Here is a 22,896-nt window from a genome sequence, read left to right as displayed (position 1 = left end):
CTCCAATTTCCAAGCTCAAATCAAGCTTCAATCTCCAAAGTCACTATCAACATCAACAATGACAAAAATAGCCCAAAAAAATAGGTTTTATATTTTTTAAATCAATTATTTGATTTTTAACAAAATGGGTACTAGATTTGTTTAAAATTAGGTGCCTGGTTTTTAAAATATCATTTCAACACTTGACCCGTATTCAAAAATTAGGTGCCCAATTTTTAAATACGAATCAGGGATCCAAATCATAATGATTAACTGGTTCTTAAATATTAGTTGCCCATTTCTAAAGAAGTTACATTTTTAAAAATGTACTTCAATAGAATTGAGACTGGTCTTTGTGGACATATCCAAGAAGTAATTCTAGATATCAAAATCAAGAGAAAAATCCAAGGGGAAGGATCTCAATCTAGACAACTAAGAGATTGTTGGTATTGTGGGAAACTAGGGCATAAGAAGAAAGATTATCAGACTCAAAATAATAATTAAGGAGATAAACCAAAAGGGAACAAGGATGAAAATATGGTAAGTAGCAACATCGAAGAGGATGCTTTTCTTCTTTTTTTAGAAAGTTTTGATGATTCTTAAGTTTAAGATTCTCAGGCTTCATTTCATGCTAGGTCCTATAGAGGTTATTTTATTGATTATGTCCAAGAGGATTTTGGGCTTGTTTATTTTGGGGGATAATGAACCCTATCAGATTGTAGGAAAGGGAAAAGTTAAGATTTAGTTTTAGAATGAGACTCATTGGCTACTACATGAGGTAAGACATGTTACAAGGTTGAGTAGGAATTTAATTTCTATAGAAAAACTTAGTGATGAGGGTTGGGTAGTTACTTTTAATGATAAAAATTGGAAGGTTTCAAAAGGTTCCCTTGTAGTAGAGAAAGGTGTAAAAGTAGGAACCTTATATTTTTGTATGGGTCATATTTGTTCCCTCTACTTTAATTTTTTTAGAGAAAAATGAATGTTCAGGAAAAGTTGTTGTAATTGAGAAATGATAAATTTTTTTTTTTTGTAGATTCTGATACAATGCTATGAGAGAATAGACTCGGGCACTCTAAAAGGTTGGCTTCCAAACCCTTCTCCATTCAACTATATACACAAGGGAAATGGATTTAGAAACATAACATCAATGGTCTCTTCTTGGTCAAGTCTACATATGCCTTCTTGGAATTAATGGATGAAGAAACTCATTTTTTGAAAGAGGTTTGGATCACTAACCTCCCCCCTAATATTAATTTCTTCTAGTGAGTAGTTTCTCATGAGAAAATCTTGATGTTCGATAACCTCAACAAAAGAGGGTTCATATTTGCTAATAGATTCATTTTATGTGAGAAGGATGCTAAAACTATTAACTACTTATTTATTCACTCTTCCTTCACTAGAAAACTCTAGAGCCAAACTATTCTTCACAACCTTTGGCTTTTTATTGCTACCATTCTATCCCAGTCCATTTGGAAGGAAAGAAACAATAGAATTTTCAAAGAAGAAATGATGAAGGGTGCTACCCATAATACGACAAAAACATAACTGGAAGCAAAGAAATAAAAATAATTTGTAAGAACAAAATATGGGATTTCTATTATCATCGCAAATGTGGAATTACACAATTCAAGATTACAATATGCTAATCCACATAGGCTCCTTTATTACAAAAATCTACAAGACAAAACTGCAAACTAACACCCAGAGTTATCTAGAATTATCCTAAAAAAACCTACAAGCCTTTCTTAAATAGGATATTTTATGCCACACAAGAAAGTTCTAGAAATTAACCATTGAGGCCAAAAAAACCCCAAATTACATATATAACATTAGAATCAGCTCAAAGAATTACAAACTTAATTTTTATGACTATGAGTAAGGTAACCAAACTTTCAAGGACAATAACACACAAACCATAGCTCTAATTGACAATTATACCCTCTTTTTGGAAAGCACAAATCCTTAACTACAATGCCTAAAATGTGAAGCACCACTCAATTGACATTTGACACCATTTTGGAGCTTCTAAAGGCTTCAAAATTGAGTTAAAAGATATTTTGTGAAATTTTCCACTGAAAATCTGAAATAACTTCTCTAATATGGAAGTTGGAGCCATGAGAGCTTTAGGGTAGGCTTATATTTTTGAACCAAACCTTCCAAACAAAAATGAGACCATTCAGAGCTCATATGAAAAACTTAATAAAAATAGAAAGTTCCCAAAAATAGTAACCCCCCTATCTACTAGTCCTTATTAAAATAGAAAAGCCTAAAACTAAAATGATAAAAGCTAAAATTAAAAATATTTTTGGGTGATGCAAGATTACCCTCACACCTAGGATGCTCCTACATCAAACACCTAGGGTAATTTGAGAAGTGACTCTATCACATCTCATATGTTCAGAGGAAAACCAAGGTGGTCAACCTCCTTCCTTACTAGCCAAGATGAATTTTTGACTAGTTTCCCTTTCCATTTGACTAGGTACTCTTCATAGGTTGTGTTCCCCATACATCTACTAGTATGACTATCCAATATCTCCTCAATCTCCTTTGTATCTGAAGTAGCTATTAGAATACTCCAATGGTCTTCTACAATTACATCTCCATCACCTCCCTCATAAAACTCTATCAAACCTAGAATATTAAATACTAGTCAATTATTCAATTCAGCAGGCAATTCTACTTCATAGCCATTTCCAAAATTATGCCTTTTCATTATCTTGCATGGTCCAAACTTCTTTATTTTGAGATTATTATATGTACCCAATGGAAAACACTCCTTCCTCAACTAAACCATGATATAATCTCCTATCTAAAATTCCTTATACCTCCTTTTCACATTAGTCTTAGCTTTGTACTAGGCATTCATCTTTATAATGTGCTTCCTCACCTCTTCATGGATGTTCTTCAAACATTCAACAAATTCTTTTGCTTGCGCACTACTTATCTCTCCTTTATCCAACTGCCTCAACTTAGAAGCATTTCTCAAACTACTCCCACATTCAATTTGGAATGGTGCTTTATCAGTACTCCTATTGAAAGAATTATTATATGTAAATTCTTCCTATGGTAAAATCATATCCCACCATTTTGGCTTGTCTCCAACCAAACATCTCAACAAATTTCCCAAACTCCTATTCACCAATTTTTTTTATCCACTAGTTTGTCGATGATGCAATGAACTAAACATAAAATTTGTCTTCAACATCTTCCACAATGTATGCTAGATAATACCCAAGAAGTTCGGTATCTCGATCTAAAACTATATTAGTAGTCTCCTTGCAAGGAATGAAATGTGTCATCTTTGAAAACCTGTCAACTACCACAAATATAGAGTCTTGATAATGCTTTGTCCTTGGTAATCCAAGAACAAAATCCATGCTAACATCCTCTCATGGCTTTGCTGGTATAGGTAATGAATGATACAACCCTGTATTCTACTTCACTCCTTTTACTATCTAACATACTCTACAACTCTACACAAACTTCTTCACCCCTTGCTACAATTGTGGCTAGTAATAATTCTCAGCAACCAAAGCAATAGTTTTATCTTGACCACAGTGTCCAACCAATTCTCCACTATGCTTCTCCTTAATGAGATTCTCCCTCGTAGAACTTTTTGGAATGAAAAAATAACTCCCTTTGAAAAACATACTGTCCTAGATTATGAAATTCAACAAATTCATCCTGTTAGGCATAATAGGTACCATACAAGCCTTCCATGCTTCTCGAAAATCAAGATCATCTAGATACAAATTCTTGACTTCCTTGAACCCAACTACCTCAATCTACATTTTTTCATCAAAAGATGTCCTCTACTAAGAGCATCTATAACTCAATTAGACTTTCCACTCCTATGTTTCAAAATAAATGTATAACTCTGCAAAAACTGAACTCACATCAAATGCCTTTGGATTAATTTTCCTTGACTATTCAAATATTGTAAAGCTTGATGATCAGTATACAAAAAAAACTCCTTCGGAGGAATATAGATTCACCACTTCTTCAATGCTTGAACTATAGCATAAAATATACTTATCATAAAAAAAAAATCTTTTTGCATCATTCAATTTCTCACTGAAATAAGCAACAAGTCTACCTTCTTGGTCAAAATAGCTCCTTCTTGGCTCAAAACAGCTCCTATTGCAATACCCCTAGCATCACAATCTTCTTGAAACACCTTGTTAAAATTAGGAAGTACTAAAATATGCTACTCGACAACTTTTTGTTTCAATAGATTACAACTCCTATCTTCTCCTAGAGTCAACTTAAATTCTTTCCTATCCCCCTCATTATTTCAGTCAAGGGTCCAAAAATACTACTAAAACCTCTTATGAACTTTCTATAAAAACTAGCCAATCCATGAAAAGATCTTACCTCTATTGCACTCCTTGGATTAGGCCATTCAAGGATAACCTACACTTTCTCAGGGTCCATTTTTAGACCTTCACTTAAAACTACAAATCCCAAGTATATCAACTCCTTCACAAAACTACACTTTTTTCAAATTTATCAGTGACTTTTCTTCCCTCAACTTCTCAAGGGCCTTGTGAATATGCATCATATGCTCCTCTAATGTCATACTAAAGATCAAAATATCATCTAGTTAAACAATAACAAACTTACCCAGAAACTCGTTCAATACTGTTGGAACTGTTGGTCTGACTTTTTGTGCAACAGAAGTTTTTGTTAAATTATAGGAAAGTTAGAATTTTATTTTGAAGCATAGGTTTTCTAGGTAATCTATCCATAAGAAAAAACTCATGAAAACCCTACGTTCTATCTGTTCATTAACTGTCGGGTGTGAAGTTTTTAAATTTTCAAATGAGAAGAATATTCTGTCCATTCTAAACTTTTTGTTTCCCCGAGATCCCCTTTTTCTAAATCGTTCTAACCGTTAGATCCAAGCAGATCTACCGCTATTGTTACCTCGCTATGAAAAATTGCATGCTTTTTAAGCCATGCGAGGTAGCGAATGCTGAGTTTTTTTTTACAAGGCGGGACCGCAAAATGAAGATACGGTGGTCGGATATTGGTTTTTTGAATGATTTATTGTGCAAGTACACGTTGCAACTACCATCCAAACAGGAAAAGGGACCCACTAAAATATCTAAAAATGGAGCCAGAATGATGATTTTTCTGACGCTTCACCACCTCGCTATCAGAAAAATCAGACACTTTGTCGTTACTGAAGTAGCGAGGTCCCGTAAAGTCTGAAGTGGTGGTGATGTTACACTTTGCCGGTGCCTCGACTTCACTCGGTGGCGTGACAAGTCATAAATGCCGTTGTCAGAAGCAATTTAAGTAACAAAAATTATTATCTTCTGCCCCTTGCATTTCCCGCTATGGAATTCTTCAAAACGCTGGATCTCGCTACCTCGCTATCGATAAAATTAGATACTTCACCGTTAGCGAAGTAGCGAGGCCCCATAAAAAAAGAAAGATCGGCGGTGATCTTTGGTGACGTAGAATGATACTTAGGACTACAATAAAGTTTTGACAGGTGCCAGCTATGCAGAGATCTTTGTTTTCATTAATGCCTTTCTATCCGAATAAGCAAAGAGATTCTGAACGTCAGCTTGGAATGGAATCAATGGTCCTCGCTACCTCACTATGCAAAAATGCATATTCTTTAAGCCATGCGACATAGCGAGTATGAATTAGAAGAGCCTGCGCAGTTTCCTCACCCTTGATTGAGTATGTGATCAAAGGCTATCATTTTCTCACTATGAAGAGTTGCAAGGGAGATAATTATAGAGACATAGCGAATAGGGCCCACCACTTTCTTTCTGAGAAAACCTAATGGCATATCATTTGATTGATTCTGAATCAGATCGACGATTGTCGCTGCTTCGCTATGGCAAGATGCTTGTTTTTTATGCATAACGAAGTAGCGACATGCTGACACATGTCCTCAAATATCAATGGGTCCAGATACAAGTGCCATGAAGGAAAGAATGATATATGTGGTAAGTTCTCATTGGGTAAAGTGACTGACATGTCAAATGCAACTCCTAGTTGTTCTTTCCGTATCACATGATCGTAGGATCCTTAAAGATCGACGGCGCAGTTTTAAACACAAAATGTAGTGCCACTCCTTGTATTAATTAGACATGAAAGCATCGTCCGTGAGAAAAAACAGAGTATAATACAAAGAATTTTCATCATTTTCATCTCACGCGAGAAAAAATTTGAAGCCATCCTTGTGCAGAAGCAATTACTGAAGGAAAGTGTGCTAAAGTCTGGTAGAAATCTGAAGTTGTCTGTTCGCAAAAAGTTTGTGGAAATACAGAGGAAAACAAAGACAAAATGCAAGTAAGTAATACTACCATAATCCTTATAGGATTTCTAGTTCTGTGAAAAATAAGTCCAAGATGCCTCCAAAGAAGGGATTTTCAGGTGCAGTAAATTATTTGGATAGGAATGTGCATGATGATTTGCTTGAGTTGCTTCCTGAGTCTACTATAGAGACATCACAAGTTAAGAGGTTAACCTCATTGAACCCTAGGCTAAGGGTAGCTGATGGACTTTATGATAAGGGTAATTGGGTTCAGGATGCTCAGACTTCTCAAACTGGTTTGAGTCTATTCAAAAAATGGTTTGCAGAGAGGAAATTATATGCCCCTCATGCCAATATATGGAATTTTGACCTTGGAAAGCTTGTTGTTCCCAGTGTGTTTATGGATTATGACCTGCTTGAAACTGTAGCGAAAAGCTATGATCCAGCCACTAAGGTAGTGAGAAGAATGGATGGTGAGGTTTTAATTACCGTCAGTCCAGAAGAAATTAGGAAGGTTTTCGGTCTGGGACCTCTCACCATGTATCATGTGCCCATTAATTTGATAGAGTTAAAAAAACAATATATGTCCAAAAGGAATATAGTTAGACAAGGTGCATTGAAAGCCCACATAGGTAAGATTGGAAATCTACTAGCAATAACATCATCTTCTAAAGAACCTTTCAAGAAATCATGCTTTAATGCCAGGGCAGTAGAAGTATACAGGACCCTGTGTAGAGTCTTTGGAGAGGGCGAAGAAGATTTTATTCCAGTGAGCTTCATGTATATGATCGCCCAAATCTCTTCTTTCAGTGTAGAAATAATTTTTGATTTTGCATCTTACATGGCTAATGAGATTCACAATGGATTGGTGGGGATTGCAAAGGGCAAGGTGGAAAAGGTCTGGGGTCAGTATTCCCTATTGATGCATATGTTTCTTTTTAAGGGGGCTACATTTTTCACTAAAGAAATGGTTTTAAATAGGGAACAAGAGGGGGAGGCACTACCAGTTCAATTGTGGAGTGCAGACATGACTTGGGAGGCAGAAAATGCTAGTTTTGTCAGATTTGATAGGCATTTTGCTTCTAAACTAAGATGCCTCATATTGAGTGATAATCTCAGAATTCCTAAAGCACTAATGCATCTTGTTAGGCCTACGGATAGACCCCACAGTTTAAAAGTGTCACATAATTGGGGAGATATCATCCCATATCCAGTCTCAACTGTCATTAGGGTCTATGGTTTCAAAGGGACACCCCATGTACTACCCTATCAGGTACCTTTAAAGGTAGGGGTAGCTGAATGTTTATGGCAGTTGGGAGGAGTGGAGGAAACCTTCTTGCACAAAAGAGGAACATGATCAATTTTTCCTACTTGCACTATAGCTCATCAGTTTGTAATCACTAAAGAAGGATGGATCTTCCTCTACAAATTTTTGGATTGGTATAAGATGGCAGTATCTCATGCCCATTTTTGTGACACAGAAGACTTCTTTAATTCTACTCTTAGACATAGAATCAAGCTTCATCCAAGTCAGCATGAATTTTATTTCCCCAAAGATATAATAAGGAATGAATATTCTATCCAAGAACAAGAAACAAAGAAAGGAAAATGGAGAGTCTATTCAAAAGTTTTGGAATTCATTAATTATTTTGACAAAGACTATAGTCCTCTTAATAATGCTGCAAATAATGCAGATAGGATAAATAAACTCATGAGTACATTTTCAAAAATAATGGAGGTAATGAATGAAAAGAAACAACATTTTATTGATTCCTTTCTAGATAAAGCCAGAGAAGTTATGAGGAAAATGGGTTTCACCCCTAACATAGGAGTAGGTCCACTGGTTGTCCAAAAGAGGACAGGATATACTGTTCTTCGGGAGCAGATGCCCATGGTAAACAAAGAAAAATAGGTAATTGAATCTACTAGTACTATCCTTGAAGAAACACCCCCTGAACCTTCTCCCAAAAGAAGAAAAATAATAAGGGAAGAAGAATCACATGATGAAGGTTACTCACCTTCCCAAACTCCAATGAGAATTGAGGAAGAGTAGCTCACCAATGAGCAAATCGAACAAATGGGGTCGCAAGGAGGAATTTTTGTCACTCAAGCAAAAATTGATGAAGGGAACCCCTAGGAGCCTCCTGTGCCAAGTTTTGAATTGACTGTAGCAGATTTTAGAGGAAGGGAATTAGACCCTGTTTTGGAGCAGGCCAGTCAACATTTTTTGTCTGATAACAGTTTTGTTAAATCTAGGGCTTTTCATCAGTTTGCATGGAGGGCAAACATGCACATTTTTGAACAAAGGTGTAGGGATATGAAAGCAGAACATCCATAAATGGATGAAGCCTCCATTCAGAATCAAATAAAAGAATAGATGATACAGGAATTCCAAAATATAACCCCTGACAAGGGTAGACAGATGGTGAAGAATGCAAATATTTTATTATTGCCCAATTGGGATATTGCTGATGCATTAATTTTTAATTCTGTATCAAATAATTTAGGATTGCAGGATCCAGATAAAAAGGAATTCTTATGGACAACATTCAGTAATGATCAAGCTACCCTTGTTATGTGGTCATTAAGAAGAGGATCCAAGAATACTCCATTACAGCCTGATGATTCAGGACTAACAGGGAATATCATTGTGAGGAGGGTCGCTGATACTTCAAATGTATAGGCAGCCTACATGAATGTTGACTATTCTAAATTTTCCTTGGCCACTGCAGAGAGAGAAGAAAAGGAAATGACTGATTTGTAGAATAAGTATGAAATAGTGGTGGATGCCTACGATCAAGAAGTAAAAAAGAGAATTGAGTTGGAAAACAGGGTATCTCAATTGGAGAAGATACTTGGGAAAAGAAAGGTGGAAGAATCCAGTGTGCCTAGAATTATGTACCCTCCACAGTCATTTGTTGGATCAACCCCTATCATTGAAATACCTAACACCCCTGGAAGGCCACAATTCTATACTGCAGAGGAATTTGAAGAAGAAAAAATAAAGTTGCATGAGTTGCAGATAAAATTGAGAAATCAATATGAAGAAAAGTTAAAGCAGGGTGTAATATATTTGAGGGATAAAATACAATGGTCAATTTTTTATGATCAGTTGACAAGAATTATAACCTTTTTGGATGAGTTGAATAAAGAAAAGGATAGACTGACTTCCCTAGCGCAGAAATGGAGGGAGAGAAATAATGATATTACAATCATATGTATATCTGCTGTCCAAATGCCTTATCACCAAGTTGAGAAGATTTTTGATTTGTTAAATAAGCTAGAAAATTTTGGTGATAAAAGAGATTCTTTACAGAGAAGATTGACACTCTATTTTTCCAAATATATTTCTGAAAAATTCACCCTATTTTCTTGTGCTTTAGAATCTGTTGATACATTAAAGGTAAAGGAAAAATGGAACAAGGAGATAGATGAGTTATTCAATGAAAGAATAATAAACATTATGAGTGAGGCTGGCCACTGGTTCTGGGCAAATACAAGTGAAGAGCTAGTAAAAATACAGTTGTTTTATACCGCTATGAAGAAAGAATTTGATGATTTAGAAGAAAGTGCAAATTAATGAAGATACAAAGAGAAGCTCTAAGTTTTGATTGGCCAGAGGATGATGTTTTTAATAAATGGAAAAGTCAGTTTCTAGAACAAATCTCAGAAGATGATGAGGAAGAAGGTGAAAAAGTAGCAATCACCCCCGAAGTTAATACTGAGGACACAGAGACTCCCCAGGCTGAAGTAGATTTACAGATAAATGAAGACAACACATCACTTTCAAACCTCATGGCTACTTACTCCGAGGATGAAGATTGATTGTAAGATTAGATTGTTTTTATTTGTATCTCAACAAATAAGAAGCATAACAAAAAGGGACCCACCAAGAATTGTTTGTTGTAATTAACCTTTTTGTTATTTTGTTCCTATTTTTAGAAGGACACTTGTCATTTGTTTAGCCTGAAGCTTGTTGCATCTCACACTATTTAAGTGAGATCCTAAGGCTAAAGAAGGGTTCGAATTCTTTTCTTCTAAGTATTGTGCTTAGTCTAGTTTTTGGTCCAAATTTTGAAGGCAAGTTTGTAATGTGTTTCTCTGTAAAATTTTCTGAAAGTACATGAAGATAGAATGAACTGTGTTTATTTCTGAAGGCTTTTCTAAGTTTATTGTAAAAGATGTACCATTTTCAAAGGAAATGAATACAAATTATGAACTATCCCCACATCAGTTCTTTCTGAATTTTGTCTCCTACTCAATACTTGGATACCTTGATGTTGTATGAGTAAAAGCCTGTGCAATTGAATGCAATCTAGTTAGGTTGTATATCCATCTATCATTGTTGTTAATTCAATGGATTAATTAAAAGCTTTGATGAATGTGATAAGTTTCCTTAAGTATTGAAAAGGATTTTGAATGATAAATTCTGATAAGAATTGTTGATACAATTTGTTGTAAGGCAACATATTAGATCTTATATTTTGCTATAGACTCTGAAACCCCAATGGATTAGGCACTGATCAAGTTATTTCAGCTGAAAGAGAAGTATCTTACAAATTGTTGTTCAAATACATCATCAACTCAAATTTTTCTTTTATTTCCTGTAGATCTTCAAAGTTGGCCAGCACTTGTCTGCATGAAATCTTTTTAGCTTCAATTAGCCATTGTTGTTGAAAACGTCTGCAGATCTATAGAAGACTTCTTGGCCATATCTGTTTATGGGATGTGTTTGGCAAGATTAGTAAGAATTTTATATATATATATATATATATTTGAGGATTTTGAAATGAGAATCAGAATGAAACTAAGAATAATCCTCATATAGTCGTTTCATATTTGAACCATCCCTGGGTATACCCACCCTGGTTTTGCAGAGCCAAAAGAGTAGAAAACCATTTGTGGTTTTGTTGAAGTTGGGTCCAAATACCTTACATTATGCAATTGTTGATAAGAATAGGCTAGTCTTTAGATTGTGTATGTACTGTCAATCTGGTATTAAGCTTGTTGTCACTTAGTAGTTTTAGTACCATTTAAAACACCAACAAGTACCTCATTCATGAGCCTCTTGAAAGTGTTTGGTGCATTGGCTAGCCCAAAAGGCATGACTAACCACTCGTATATTCCTTTCATTGTCTCTTCATTTCTATCTTTGTGAAATACTTAGCTCTACTCAAATAGTCCATAATATCATCCTTCCTTAGAAATGTAAATCTATACTTGATTGTGATTTTGTTGATAGTATGACAATCTGTACACATCTTCCATTCTCAATTCTTCTTAGTTGCTAATACTACTAGTACAATACATGGACTTAGATTTTCTCGAATCAACCCGCTCTGCAACATCTCATGCACTTATCAATTAAATTCCTCACCTTTTGCTAGTGCCATTCTATGTGTCACCTTGTTTGGAAAGCTAACTCCTAGAATCAAATCAATCTGGTGATTGATCTTCTTTACTAGGGGTAATCCGTCAAGTACGTTATTTGACACAATATTAGAAAACTCTCCCAGCATATCTACAACTTCTTCAAGTACCTCCTCTACTTCTTTACTATCTTTTTTAATTATAGAAAAAGACATATGCTCATGCTTCATGCCTTTGAGAAACTCCTTTCCATCAACAAACATATTCTGTCAACACTACATACCCTTTCTTTCTCCTTCAACAACTTCAACTTATGTTTCACTCCATCCTTGGTCAAAGTGTAGGTATTTTCTCACCCATCATGAATAGCATGCCTATCAGACTACCATGGCCTACTTAGCAACATATGACATATGTCCATAGGTATAATATTAGATAGTACTTTATCTTGGTAACTTCCAATCTTGAACTTCACTGAGCATTCCTCATTGACCATGAACTTATGGTCATCTTACACCTAATCAATATGGTATGGGTGCATGTGTTTTTGCCTTAGCTTCAAATTTGTGACCATGTTTTCTGATACCAAATTGTCAATACTTCCACCATGAATGATCACATCACAACACTTATCTTGAAATCTACACCTTGTGTGAAATAAGCTCCTTCTTTGATCAAGTTCATTCTCACCACTCAGTAGGACTCTTCTATTAACTAGGACTTCTCCTCTTTTAGCATCTTTAAAATGTAGTGATTTGGCATCTTCATCAACATGTACAACTCTAGCCTAGCCTACAGTTATTTGATATATCATTCCTTGGTGCTGTGAACTTTCAAATGCTATATGCCCTTCTCCACAGTGAAAACATTTCCCTCAGAAGCTTCCTCTTCTAGATCCTTGTCCTCTACCTCTTCCTCTCTAAACTCTATTTTTTGATCATGTAAACAATTGAAATTGTTTCCCTTTTTGTTCTAACTACTACTTCCAACCTCATCCTTGTTCTGTTGATCATCATTTCAATCACCATAGGATTGTTTACCAGATCTTCTGCTGCGACTTCTTCCACTATTCTTGTTGTCAAACTTTTTGCTCATCTTCTCCTCAACTCTTAGGGAAAACTAGTATGCCTCCTCAATGTTGGTCATTCAAACCAAACTTAGCTCATCTTGAATACTTGGTCTCAACCCATTAAGATAACAAGTCTCTTTCTCCTAACCAGCTTTTGTATGACCAGTTCTAATGAGAACTTGGTAGAGCTCTTCAGTATACTTTTGAACAGATTTTCTAACTTACTTCGACCCTTGCATTTTCTTCAACATAGCAAGCTCATAGTCTACATAAATGAATTGCCACTTCAATTTAGCTATCATCCAATCCCATCTAGTGATTTTATTCTTTCCCTTTCTATTTCACTCCAACTAAACCTCCTATGACCAAATATTTTCATATCCCTTCAATTTCACCTTCACAAACTTGACCCTATTAGGATCCTCAATATCTTCATACTTAAAGTACTCCTCTAGTTCATTGATCCAATCAATCCGCTCCTCTAGTTAAGATTTCTTGAAAATGTGAGAACTTCAAACTTAGGTCTTTTTACAATCTTGGAGATGGTCTTAAAAATCCTCTCTTCCTCTAGGTTTAGAACTATGTCTACTTCATGTTAGGACTAACCTTAGACAAAAACAATAGTTACATGCATATATAACCAATACTCGAAAATAGTAGATCACACAAAAGAGAACATAAGACACTAGGATTTAATGTGGTTCACCCAATCTCTAGGCTACATCCACCAACATCAAGTCTAATATTATTATTATCTAGTGATTACAACCTGATTACAATCTATAATCCCTTACAACTCAATACCACTACAAGAAGCTACAACATCATGATTCATTAATTAAATTTGTAAGAATTTGGCTTAGTCTAGAATTCATCCAAGACCAAGGAACTCAAAAACAAGTACAATTGTAGATCAATAGAGAGAGAGTATGATCAAAATGACAATATTCATTCAATATGCCATGCATACCATTTTAGAGTACACTAGGAGTGCCTATATATAAAGGCCTCTAGAGAGCTTCTAGAATGCTAACTCTAGGCAAATGTCCACTAGATATGGGTTATCCTCCATTAAGCACAAAATTAAGTGCAATGATGTGAGGATAAGCCATGGTGTATCATGCTAATCAATGGTGTAGATAACATGTGCTAAATTAGTAGTGTGAATAACTGTGTTGTTAGCATGACAACTCAGTGAATGATGCATACTCCAGTGTTGTAGACACCATGTGCATAATTAGAGTTACATACTTCTATGAGAGTACACAAATTACTAAGTGTCTCACCTAAATAAATAATAAAATAATGTAAAATAATTAAATAATGCATTAACCTAAGTAAACTTAAGTAAATGTAAATAGTAAATACTTATTTACAGCAAAAAATTCCCTAACCTTAAGCCTTTTATACAAGCTTTTGATCCTTATAAAATTAGGGCTAGAATAATAGAAAAATAGTATCCAACACCTTTTACAATATAAGGGAATTTTTGGCTTTGGAAGTGTTGCCCCCCAAAACCCCTGTGAGGGCGTTGACCCTCAACTCCACCCTATACTATGATGGGGAGCACAATTGGGGCACTACCCCAGGACCCCGTAGGGGTGCTGCTCCTTGACTGCATCTTGGGGGTGCTATCCCTAGAACCTCATAGAAATAATTTGGAGGGAAATTACATCAAATAAACCTCTGAGTCTAATTAGGCTCCATATCACAACACTTCAACATTTTCTTCTACTTCATCCTCATCCTCACTTTCATCTCTTATGGGAAGATTTATTCCTCTATGCATTTTTTCTTCTAATGTTTTCATTTTTCTTTGGAGGGCTCTAAATCCCTCAACTATAACACCTATCGCTCTTCTACCATGCTCTCTTCATGGAGGCATTTTCACGCTTCCATTAAAACCATAGTGCAAACTACCTCACAATTGGTGAGTTGTCTACATGCTCAACCCAAACCATAGTCCTAGTGTGAACTACCTTAGAATCGGTGATTTGTCCGCACACTCAAGAACTAGGCTTTGATATGACTTGATGAATGGTGCTCCCCTTAATACCACAAACACATAACAAAAAGAAAAGAAACAACAATAATTTGTGAGAACAAAATATGGGCTTTCTAGTATTACTACAAATGTGAAATTACAAAATTTATGATTACAGTATGTTAACCCTCATGGGTGCCTTCATTACAAAAATTTGTAAAAAAAAACTATGAACTAACACCCAAAGCTATCCAGAACTATCTAAAAAAAACCTACGGGCCTTTCTTAAATAGGCAATTTTATGTCACTTGGAAAGGTTCTATAAATTAAGGTTGACAAAACCCCAAATTACATAGATTGCATTTATTACATTATAGTCAGCTCAAAGAATTGCAAACTTAATTTTTATGACCATGAGTAAGGTAACCAAACTTTTGGAGACCATAACTCACAAACAATACCTTTAATTGACTAGTATACCACTTTTCAAAAAGGCTAGATCCTATGCTACAGCAACAAAGATGGAAAGTGCCACTCAACTGACATTTGACCCCATTTCAGAGCCTCTAAAGCCTTCAAAATTGAGTTCAAAGATATTTCTACATAAATTTCCACTGAACGTCTGCAATAACTTCTCCAATATGGAAGTTGGAGCCATGAGCTTTTTATGGTAGGCTTATAATTCTAAAACAAACCTTCCTAACAAAAATTAGAACATTTCAAGCTCATATGAAAAACTTACTAAAAATAGTAAGTTCCAAAAATTAGTAATCCCTTGTCTATTAGTCCTTATTAAAACAAAAATCTTGAAAACTAAAAGATACAAGTTGAAAGTAAAAATATTTTTGGGTGATGCAAGGTTGCCCTCACACCTAGGATGCTCCTACATCAAACAAAAAAGGAAATTCTTCCCATTTTCAATATTGCTAAGAGAATTATCAAGGAAATCATCAATAATGTGAGATTCTCCAAGGGAATTTTATATCTTGGATTGACATGCCTAGGAATAAAACAAAACTCGAATATCACATTAAGCTTGATAAATTTAAGTTTGAATAACATCTAGAAAATAAAGTAGTGTAGTTCGAAACCTCCTGAGGAAGATTGGAATATGTGTAATGGTGATGGCTCATCTAAAGGAAACTTGAGCTTAGAAGGGGTGAGTGGTATCATAAGAAACAACAATGGTCTTATTATCATGGGATTTTCTAAGAACCTTGAAATTAATTCTAACAACTATGTTGACTGATTTTCCTGGTGGTATAGGGTTAAACTCTTATAGGACTGTGGTGTAATGAATATTAAATTGAAAGTGAACTCAAAAATCATCATTGATATCCTCCTAAATAGGGCTATCTTCCCTTGGTACATCCAGCGCCTCATGAACAACTATAAAAGATGCTTCTAGTCTTTTCAAAATGTTTGAATTTGACATATCTTCAGAGAAGGAAATAAAGTTGCAGACTATATGGTGAATTGGGGCCTTAATTTTGAAAAATAGAAACACATTTTTTAATTTGAAATCCCAATAGAGTTAAAAACTATAGGTTTAAATGATCAAATATATGCTTAATTACAAAAATAGATTTGATGGAGAAGAGTAGTCTTCTACTATAAACAACATTGTTAAAGGGAAGAAAAGGCTTGTTTTCTTGATTTTATCTTTAAATATCTTGAGAATGTGGAAATTCCTAAAAGATCGCTATAAATTTTCAGGTGGGAAATTTGGTGAGCTAGATTTCTTTCCAACTACTAAGCTTTATAAAGATTACATTACCAAAATTAGCAAAGCCACCTTTTTCATATTAATCATAAAAAGATTTTGTATAAAGTCTTAATGATGAAGACTATGACACATTATACTATTTTCATTTCCAAAGCTAAGAAAATATCACTAAATCATCATAAATATGCCCCCTATTTATGAAATGTGGAATGTGACATAATGTATTCTAAAGATTCATGTCACTTCAAGGGTTTGAAAGTTGCTAGTTTTAAAATTGAGGATGTCTTGACAATTGTGAAAGCTTGTGCGGTAAGTACTATCTTTCTAATATGAGATTACAAAGAAAATCTTTCGAACACATCTCATTTTTTTTTTCAATTTTCTTCTATAATAAACTCTTAATGTCCTGTTGCTTAGGTAGTTTGAGGTCGAAAGTTATAATGCAAAATGATATTGTGAGTCAAGGAACTACTATGTTTAAGTCTTTGCTTTGTGAAAAAACCTAGTCATTTGAGAAGGCTTATATAATGAGGGGTCTTTCGAAGTGGGTAGAGCCAAGAAGCTATAAAGGCTTGTCACAAAATGAAGAAATATGGAACTATGTTTTGAGGGGGGATGAGTAGTTACATTGTTGCTATGACAATTCATTATTCCATGCTAGTTGCTAAGTTTGATAACTCCTAGTTGTATATATTTAAAATTATTCTTATATTTAAATACAATGTTCTAAATTTTTGATATGGTGAGTACTTCCCATCTTCCATTATTTGAAAATGAATTCTTATGTTTTGCATAACCATTATCAGATTTTCTTCCTTTACCATTCATTCAGTATGGGTTTTAAAGTAAGGGATATAAGATGGGTATGTTCTTATATATCTTGAATGAATGGTAAAGGAAGCAAATTTGGGAAATATGGGTATGTTCTTATAGAGGGAATATAAGATGTTATATTGTAGTAATGGGTAGGAAGAATTTTGAGGAATCGAGCTCTAGAAATACCTATATAAGAAATAATCTTGGGAAGCACACACATATGCCATGATTTTGAACACCATTTGTGAGTTGTATCACTGACACACATTCAAGATTAATATGTTGACATTAGTGAAGACATCTAAGACACTATGACCAGATGAGGTATTTCCACTAGTGAATACAAATATAGATGATGATTAGACATAAAATAGACATAAAAAATAGTTATGGATATAATTTAGTATGATATAAAATAGATATACTGACATATTTTTTGTTACAATTGCCTATATAGGGGACTAGGGTCCATGACGTTGCTAGAAAAATGCAAGCCTTGTGAGTTGTAAATTATGTAAAGGAGGATCACAATGAGTCACAACCGACATATTTCCACTTACCCAGAAGACATATCTTTGTTATTATCACTATAAGTTTTATGTGAAACATTAGAGTTTTATAAAGTGATTTTAAGAATGATATGAAATAAATAAATAAAGAAATAGTTACAAAAGCTTAAAAGGATCATCAGAAGCAAAGGGGTTAAATATGCAACATAATGACAAGGAGGGATGGGATTGCTTTTATGCAAACTTTGTGCTACAGGAGGAGGGGGGTTTTCATTCTATTTTAATTTGTAATGTAAGAAAAATAAATAAAGATTTCAAAATTATTGATTTGTGGGAGAAGCAATAAGATCTTTTTGTCTTCCCAGAGAAGAGAGATATCTGTGCCAGGACTTTGAATCTGTGTATTTATCTTTTGATAAGAATGAATCTTTGAATTATTTTGGTTCTCTTTGAAATGAATTCTATCTGATTTAACTTCATATCTATTTGTCATCGGATATTTGAATCTTGATTATTCATGTATCAAGGAATGTTAATCTTTCCCTTACTTGTTTCCTCTGTAATGCAAGGTCTTAATAAATGAAATTTATGTCATTTATTTATTGTGTTTAGTTGCTCATTTTATTTTGCATCTATTATGTATTTGTGGTTATTGTTTGTGTGTCTTTCATGCTTTTTGGATAAAAGCATTCATGTTTTTAATTTAGTGGATTTTTTGAAGATCTCACACTAGGAGGTGTATCCAAGACAATTTAGATGCCACTTATGTATTTTGATTGCGAAGTGATCCAACTAGGCATTCAAGGCTCATTTTAAGGTATATTTTTGTAAAAGAAATCTTTAACTAATAATTTACTTTAAAGGATGTCTCTCAAAATTTCTCTCTTAATTTTCCTTTTTTTCTTTCTTTACTGATTGGATGACCACACAAAAGTGTGTCCCACTTTTCCCTAGAAATTTAAAAAATTAAAATATCAACCTACCTTAATTTAAGTAACAAAAGTAATTGCTAGTTAACATATTTTCCTTTTAAAATTTGTATTTGAACAAAAGTCTCATTTTAGTGAAGCATTAAAAATAAATTACAACAAATAGTTGGGGAGATCATTATTCAATTAATGATTGTTCTTTCTATTTGAGAGCAACATCTTTCTTGTATGACTAAATTTGAGATTCTCAAGGTTTTCTTTTAACTAGACAGTAAAAAATGAAAACTACTATCTTGACATCACCATGATATAGATGAGAATTAATATTGAGAGATAAAGAGAAACATGATCAATGGCAGAAAGACCATTTTCTTGGTAGTATTTACCCTTTTAAAACCATCTTCAAGGACCATTTCGTTTGCAAATACAAATCATGTCTAATATTAGAACATGCCTTGTTCAACACAAAGATAGAATGAGAAGGAGGGAGTTAGCCCTTGTGTTTGCTTTTACTTTTTTTTAAATATTATGTTTAACTATGAAGTCTATGCCCTTGGTGGCATTTTTTGTTCTCATCAATAATCATATTTTAAGTAATGTTTGTAATATCGATTGTTGGATCATTTTTTGGCATATTATTAATGTTAAGGGTAGTAAAGTGGGTACTAGCATTTTGAAGGTTAATACTAGAGGGTTAAATGTTAAGTTGTTTTTAGTGTTTTGTATGGCTAGAAAAGGGATTTGTTAGATAGTAGGGGGTAACTTTTGGCTGGTCTCCAGCCTTCTGTATCATGGGAAAAGCCCCCCTCTTTTGGCTTCTATTTAAATACATCCAAAACACAAAGATATAATAAAAATAATTCTACACTTTGATTGAGTCTCACTCATGTATCAAATGATAAGGGGGATTCAAATGTCAACCATTCTTATGTATTTTAGTTACATATTTTAAGTGTTCTATCTAGAAAAGCCTTTCAACTCATTGGTTGACTCACTCTTAAAAAATTCTAAAAATAAACCTTTTGTTTTTTGTTGGAAGCATGTATACTTTTATAACCATTTCTTCATGCTTGGAAGTTGTATAGGTTCTGGATCATTAACAATATTTCTTGAAGCAATTACCACTATGAGAACATGTGTTGAGACATATCTATGTAACTTTAAAGCACATTGAAGGAGACACTTAACATTCCACCTCCCCTATTTTTGTACCTTTTTTTTTACTAAATTGAACATGAAATACACTTAAGAATTTGATCAATTATCTAGAACACATAATATGCTATAGGTTTTGGTCTGTACCTTGTATATTTGTTCTTCATTATATTCTTGGGTATTGGCTTCAATTTACATTGGAGTTGAGGTTTTATATGAGCTATGAAGATCTCTATTTTTTTAATGTATTTTCCTCTATTGGTTGTAAAGAGTGCAAGAGAGATATGGAGTCCTCTAATGAGATTTATACTTATATGCTAGTGGTCTACATGTTATTCATATTATTGTAGATGTTTCTCAATACTACATGATTATAAACTATAGTTTCACTATAAATATTATCTTACAAGATGTGTTTGTTCCTCTATGTTAGTTTTTCCACTTACAACATATGATTGCATGATATGGGTTATATTTATCTTGACATAAGATTAACCTAATATATAGTCTGCATACCTTTAATGTATAGGTAGTTGGATGTAAAATAACTACATATAAATTGAATCCCATGCTTTCAATGGAACAATTAAAGAAAACCATATTCAAGTTATAAATAGATGAAAACATTAATTTTTTAATGTTGTGGATGTACTTTTATGGTTTGATCTAGAGCATCAACATGCTATAAGGATTTAGGACATTTAATATGTTCAAGATCATTACTATTGATCATTTATCTAGTTAATAAATAGACATCCTTACACAATTTATCACAAAATAGTTATTTTTGTTTTTAATTGTGAATAGGAAGTAAGAGTGACCAATATGTATATATAAATAGACTAATTTAAATATTACAAAGAATTAATAAAAATATTCTAAAAGTTAGAAAAGATGGAATCTTTGACATAATCATTGAGTTGGTAAGACAAATACACTATATTCTTATATTTCACATTATTATTAGAGTGGTTGAAATGAAAAAAGAAATGTTAATTAATTTTTAAACAATTTTCTAATCTTAATTAAGATAATAGATTATCAAATAATTATTATATTACATTTTATATATTTGCTACCTTAATAGTTTGCTAGCTGCAATAAAATCTAAAATTAAAACTATCAATTTGTTTCAAAAATTGTATTAAAATATTTATTCCCTATTATTTTACTTCGTTGTACGCAAAATAACGATATCATGGGTGACATTTTCGTACCTATGAATGTTTATCAATGCCATCCCTTATGTCCTCAACGTGTTTATCACATGGTTGTATGCATTTATATTATCTTGGCTATGTGTTCATAGAAAAAACTACCGTGGTTTGAAATCACAATTATTGGTGAGTGAGTCATGGTGTGGGAAGAAACTTCTATTATCGTTCTTGCTCTACACTGTCGGCCCTTTTGCTGAGGGTAAACTTTTGTGGACAGAGAGTTAAGTCAAAGCCGTTGCATCCGCCATTGTGGCTAATACTTGGGCATCTTCCTCTTCTAAGTTGAAGAAAAAAACCCATTCACATATTTTTGTCCTCTCTTTCACAAACAATAGCCCAATCATGCATCTCCAACTTGGTGTTTGTGCTGTTTTGGTCATCAGTTAATCTGATATGGGACAAGAATACTTTACAATGAATGAAAAATCCTTTTCTTTGCGCCCACATATCTCTGCGGGAAAGCATATTGGGTATGGCTTCAAAATATTCATTTTGGCTCCAAATCCAATCTTTCCACCATGTGCGCAAAGATGAAAATTTCCGGCCTCAAATATTCGCTATTGAGAATTGGAGCGAGACTAGATGAATACAGTGAACATGAAGTCGAGGCTATCTCATCTCACACATAATATCATGATGCGAGTATTAGCCAGCAAAAGGTTTCACCAAATCACACAGATTTCAAAGAAGCGCAGCAGTTCAAGTAGATGATAAAAGAAGGTTCCTTGTTAGGTGGAGCATTAGATATCAGCTATTACCTTCTTTTCCTCAAGTTGGTTGATTTGAGTGGAATAGTGTGTGCAATGAAGAATCTAAGGATTAAGAGGGATGTGTATATGAAGGATTTGTTATAATTAATAATACCATATTTTGTTAATTAGGGAAATCTTGGCTAAGGGAAAATCCTGGTGGGGATGGTACTCACAAAACGATCCACTAAACAAAGGAATGTTGATAAGGATATTGACCTTGTTAGGAGTCTATGAAATATATATAGCAACTTGGTCCTTGTTAGAAAACTAGGCTCTATTAAAAGCCTCAACCCTATTAGGAGTTTCTTAAAACATGTTAGGAGTTGGTAATACAATTACAAATGTGTGTCAGAAGAGCCCACTACCCTAACATAAAATCATACAATATAGTGTCTTTATACAAAAGAGATAGATATAAAGGCCTCTTTACTATTGACTGTTGTACTTCACATATCTTTGATCTTTCATCAGAATTCTCATGACATAGCCTTCATATAACTTCACATATCATATACATAGTTTGCATACATACCTCATACTTTACAAGTAATGATTTCTTACTTATATCTCTCCTTCTTACAAAGCTTTGTTCAGTCGACTTTGATGCCTCCACATGTTTGGCTAAATACAAAATTAGCCCATGCTAACTTGGCTTTAACATCTAGGATGTCATCCCTACTTTATTAAGTAATTATTTCGTAAACAAAATAATTCCCTAACTTGTTATTCATCTTTTACTATTGTGCTCTTTTTTTCTCTATTCACTAGCTTTATTGGAAAATCAAATATAACTAATGTCATATTGAGTGTACCATATTGTACACTTAGACACATCATTAGGACTATCTGTACTACTTGTCCTTAATTGTGTACAAGCCAAATACCACTATAAACTTCACGATATTAAAAATTGTCTCTGTATTGATATTAAAACTATCTAACACTTAGACAATTTTCTGTCTCTGATCATGGAAACTTCAACTATACATTATGCCTTCCATTATATAATTATATTGTGTCATAAATGACAATCCTTACACATCTTATTTAACAATATTGCCAACAGAAATTTCTCCACAATCATTGAGAGAAAAGAAGGGTGCATACTCA

Source organism: Cupressus sempervirens, chromosome 4, assembly GCF_028749045.1.
Source record: "Cupressus sempervirens isolate cs-2001-9-10 chromosome 4, ASM2874904v1, whole genome shotgun sequence".
Taxonomy (NCBI): Eukaryota; Viridiplantae; Streptophyta; class Pinopsida; order Cupressales; family Cupressaceae; genus Cupressus; species Cupressus sempervirens.
This window is presented reverse-complemented; position numbering follows the sequence as displayed.